Source organism: Uranotaenia lowii, chromosome 3, assembly GCF_029784155.1.
Source record: "Uranotaenia lowii strain MFRU-FL chromosome 3, ASM2978415v1, whole genome shotgun sequence".
In the NCBI taxonomy this organism is placed as follows: Eukaryota; Metazoa; Arthropoda; class Insecta; order Diptera; family Culicidae; genus Uranotaenia; species Uranotaenia lowii.
This window is the reverse complement of record NC_073693.1, coordinates 82288017-82293425: the sequence shown is the minus strand read 5'-3', so window position 1 is coordinate 82293425 and position 5409 is coordinate 82288017. Positions and strand designations below refer to the sequence as shown.

At 41.5% G+C, this 5409-nt stretch overlaps 1 long non-coding RNA gene across 1 annotated transcript; it reads right to left on the bottom strand.

Moving 5' to 3' along the window:
- Positions 1-4161: 4161 nt before the first annotated feature.
- On the bottom strand, positions 4162-5035 carry LOC129757943 (uncharacterized). The gene is made up of 3 exons (XR_008739859.1): positions 4740-5035; positions 4516-4654; positions 4162-4453 (listed from the first exon to the last, which is right to left on the bottom strand). It is a non-coding gene; the product is annotated as an uncharacterized LOC129757943 (long non-coding RNA).
- Between the last annotated feature and the right edge of the window lie 374 nt (positions 5036-5409).

The following is a 5409-nucleotide window of genomic DNA, read 5'->3' as shown; positions in this document are numbered from 1 at the left end:
TCCTTCAGAATTTTAAGAAGACTAACTCACTGGGGACTAATCGTATAAGCTGATGGTTGGTTTGATCGTATTTTCGGGTCAGAACCAAACAATCATATTTATATTCCTGTAGACGCGTAATATGACTGATAAATCTTTTTATTTTTCTCCGTAAATGAATGTCAAGTTTCCGGTGCAATTTGCGCTGAAAGCATACCACACCATTACATGGCCACCACCGTGCTTAACTGTCGGTCACAAATTTTTCGGATCCAATTCAGTATTTGGATTACGCCATACTCTTACATGTCCGTCAGACCCAAAAATTTTAAATTAGCTTTCGTCCGTGAATATGACGTTCTGCCAGAACTCTTCCGGTTCCAGGACATACTTTCGAGCGTATTCCAGCCGCCTTTTCTTTTTTTTAGCAGATATAAACGGCTTCTTCAGAGCAACACGACCTTGGTTTTTTTTTCACATGAAGTATGTTCCGTACCGTTTGAGGATTAACCTGTATATTTTCAAAATTCTTCAGGCTGTCTGCTAGTTTCGGGGCTCTGATTTTAGGAATCTGACTGATTTCCCTGCTAATGATGCGATGGTGACGATCCGTAAGCTTCAGTTTGCGGCCTCTTCCTGGAGTGGTCTCCAGGGAGTTAGTCTTTTTAAAGTTCTGAAGGACATACTGAACCGACGATCGTGGCCGTTTTACTATACCTGCAATTTCGGACAAGCTTTTACCGTCATCCTTCAGGTCAGCAATCAGTTTCCGGATGTCAACGAGTATTTTTTTGTGAGGAGCAGACATTTTCATGTTAATTTTTGTGGATTTAATTAACAGGAAAATGTCTGCTTTCCACAAAAAAATACCCGTTGACATCCGGATACACGAAAATCTACTGATTTATGCTAGATAAAGTTCATTTTACCGTATTTATCACTCAGACCACTGGAAATTGTCTTTGCTGAGATTCAATTCACGTTTCTTCGTTTGACAGACTGACACAAAACTGTTTACTTGACTAATATTTGACAAAGGCCTCAGTGTACGGACAATTTTTTGACGTCGTTTTTGGGACTTTCTATACAAAATGAATTAGATTATTTTTAAGGTTTAATTTATAAACGTTTTTAATACTGATCTACAAAAAGGACTGATTTCTGCAGCGAATGATGTTTTTGTAGTATTTTTATTGACTAAAAAAGTGCACTTTTTGATTGTTTGGACTTCAAGGAACGTGCTGTACGGACAATTTTTTGATACACTGTAAATACATTTTAACGCCTCAACTAATCAAATAGCAACAACCTTTCACGGTAATGTCGTTCCAGCTCCATGCCAGTGCAATTTTTGGGGCATCTCCAGTATTGTATTGTACAACTTCGTCAAATATGGATCACACGAAAAGTTCCATTGGTGTCAGGCCTGTGAATTTGGTGATCAAGCACTCTTGACCCAAAAACCCCATGTATTTTGGCAGACGGCGGCGTTCTATTTGTTCGGTAGTTTCCATGAGTAGGGAAGCTTATTTCTGTCTTCCCACTGGAAGGTAAGAGAAGCCTCAAATAGAACCATTTCTCGTATCCTCCATGCCAAATTTGGTTCTATTTGCTTAGTGTCATTACTTATGGTGTTATGCAGACAAGACCTCCTTGCCCTTTTCAATAAAGTGGTTCGATCTCGATTTGGCAAAGACTTTCAGCATGAAAACACGGACAAGAATTGGAACTTGGAATGTTTTGAACCTTGCCCAGCCAGGTAAGCTGGCTCAACTTGCTAAAGAAGGTAGCTGCCTCAAGTTAGAGATATCGGGACTGAGCGAAGTCCACTGGAGAACACAAGACACAGTCCGGGCAAGTACTGCTTTATTCTGGCATACGAGGAGAACACGCTACTCGGGAACGAGGAGTTAGTTTCCCGTTAAGCCCGCAGGCCCATGCGGCCCTCATTTGATGGGAGTCGATAAACGAAAGAATAATCGTAGCCAGATTCAGAACACGGATTAGAAACCTTACAATGGTCCAGTGTTATGCGCCAACTGACGTTGCCGATTTGCAGGAAAAAGTGCAGTTTTATAGTCAATTGAACAGCGTGGTTGAAAAAATTCCGAAGGTTGAATGTCCACTTATCCGACTTGAACACTAAGATTGCATCCGATAATCAGAACTTTGAGCGCATCAGGGGGCGCCATGGTCTAGGACAGATGAGAAAAAATGGAGAGCTGTTTGTAGAATTTTGTGGCAACAACAACATGGTGATCGGTGGATCGCTCTTCTCCCATCGACCAGCACAAAAATTCACTTGGGTATCCCGAGATGACCGAACAGAAAATCAAATTGACCACATCTGCATCAGCCGAAAATGGAGAAGGAGGTCTGCCGGTTGGAGAATCCAGAGGTGAAAAGGGCATACGTTGAACAGCTTGAATCCCGAGCCTCGGAACTGCTGACAGACAAAACAGTCGAAGAACAGTGGAGTGGAATCAAGCATGGCTCGTCGTGCATGGTACTCTCGGTAAAGTCTGTGGAAAAAGAAGTGAATGGATGTCGGATGAAACATGGAGGATGGTCGATGAGCGAAGAAAGGCGAAAGTCGGAATTGAGCAGGCATGTACCGGGTCAACCTAAGCAGCCGCCCGCTTACGATATGCAGAGCTGGAAAAGGCAGTTAAACGAGCTTTTAGACGAGACAAGACAGCTTGGACAAACTCCTTGGCCGAAGAGGGAGAAAGAGTCGCCGCCATTTTTGGAGATATCCGATTGCTATATGACCGAGGATTGTCGTGGAATCCTTCGACAATGGAGCAACTAAACCACCTTGACCTGGCGGACGATATTGTTTTGCTCGCCCAAACACAACCGGATATGCAAAGCAAATTCGACGACCTAGCCGAAAGCTCCAAGGCAGCAGGTCTCTTTTTGTGAATCGCTGCCTGCGCAGCCTGGCAACTGGATCTCAAACGTGGAACTACATCGCCGGTGTCACCAAAAGGTACTAGAAATCGAGATTCTTGAGCGTTAGTGGAGATGGATTAGGCACTCGCTGCGAAGAGATGAAAACGAAAATTGCAGAGAGGCGCTTGACTCGTGGCGGCGTAGTCTAGCCACTGAAATCCGCACAGTTGACGAGAATCTTGGCTGGCAGCAAGTGAATACGCTAGATCCGGATCGCCAGCAGTGGAGCTCTTTTATCTTAGCCCTATGCGTCGGTCAATCGGCGCCAGACCCCCCAGGTGTGCCGCAAGGGAGCACCTTAGGGACAATAGTGTTCCTCATAAACTTTTACGATGTACTTTTGCTGCTAAACTGTCCTAAGCCTTCTTATGCGGATGATCTATAGCATGGGTGACCAAAATTTTCTTATTTTGAATCTAGCGGAAAGCAGTAACTGAATTTATTGACCACCAAGCAAACATGAAATCGTATCCGAAATGATAACTTAAGTAGGTTACAATGATGTTGCGAATCGCAATTCCAACTGCATAGTGGGAAGGTTGTATAAAATGTCGTTTTAAGTCAGTTTAAATCGGATATAATAGAATTTCTGCCAAGTTTGTAAATTTTAAAATGATTTTGCACCCGCGCGGGCTTCTAGTCATAAAATCACCATCATGTTCTCTTTGCAACCAGAAGTGCATCCAGCCAGCAAATCGTGGCCTAGAGGATAGCATCTTTGTCTTCTAAGCCAACGTTCATGAGATCGCATCCCGGTCGTGACATAACCTGGCACACATAGTATGATGAAGGTTGGCGGTTTTAGCATTAGTGAAATGCTAGCCGGTTAAACCTTGGAATTGTACTCCTCGATGATGCAGCATATGCATGTGGATGGATCTTTTCAAGGGAACTTAGATTGCACTTGAAGATCCTACCTAGTTATGTGTGTGCTCGTAGTGCTACACACTACCAAAAAAATCTGTAAAATTACATCATATATGATGTAAATAAAAAGAAGCATCATATATGACGTAATTTTCAGTGCGAGTTGAAAATCACAGAGCTTCAAAGCACTAATAGAAAGAGCATGTAATATTACATCACAAGCGACTGAATTTTCAGAGTGGCATGTAAAATTCATTTTTCTTGCTATGATTTAAAAGATTTACAGAAACCAAAAAGAATTTGTGATATTTCATACGCATTTATGCAAAAAGGTAATAAAATGAAATCAAACCATGTTTTTATTGGATTTCGTGACAGAATTTCGAAATGACAATAACTTAAAACTAGACTCTTATTTTAAATAGAACCGCTTATCTCAACAGAAATCCAATATCTTTTAACGTTCCTTTTCACGTTCAGAAAATTGGGTGGATGGATGCCAACGTAGATGTTGATTCATTGGCCTTCTCGAAATAAATGCTTTCGATAGAGATAACAGGGAAACCTCCCTTCCGACGGAGAAGAAAAAGAACGAATTCGAATTGGCATTCGCATCGCGGAAACGGAACATTTTCGTCTATTTGAAGGAAACCTGGAAAAGATTCAAAGGAGAAAAATCATCACCGAGTATAACAAATTCTTGGCGCATCTTACCGAGTATTCTAGCGCATCTCAGCTGATGCAAAGATTCCTTAAGTGAATCTCCGCTACCAAGCTGGTTTATTGATATTTATTTCCGGTGTACAGTATGTTCCGGTTGGAACCGCAGCACCTGGGCCTCCTTCTCTGAAAGCTGCAATGTGTAATGTTTGTTCTAAGTATTTTGGAGATAGACAATAAAAAATCAGAAAAAGTAAAACTGATCAAAAATAACTCACCACAAGTTTTCTCGCCGAGCAGTAGTTTGTAAACTTCTCAGTGCAGCAAAATTAAAACAATTGATCCCAGTCGTTTAGTGTCGTTAATTCCGATAAACATGGAGAATAAAAAAAATCAACCGATCGCTCCTTCTCCATTTTCGGACTACACTTCAGAATAAATCCGAAGATGGCAATGCACCACTACCTCCATTTTTCCCGAATCCGACCTTCACTGGGTGCCACGAACCGGGGTATCCGGATTGTGGAGGGCCTACCCATCCAAGTGTAGGATGATGTTATGTTTATGCCCCCTGATTCCATTTCAAAATTGAGAAAGTTGTTTCTGAAATATATGTAGGTACGTGATTACTGATGAGATACTTAGAAAGTTATTTAATTATGCTCACCTTTTGAAAAAGAACAAAAATGATACTGACTCCCAATATCTTTTTTTTTTGCTGTTTGTTGGCTGGAGCCAGTGAGACTCCCAATATCCGAAACTGCAGCAATTCAATATTTTTACGGACAAAACAATCAAAACAAAAATCGCAAAACCCCGGTTGCTCGCACGGATACTTAAACGAACCAATAATTCATTTATTTTTACGCAGCGATAACGATTGAACTGCTCGAATTACGTTTTATTTATCGAGCAGTGTAAAATCTTTTATTCGTTTCGACGGTTTCG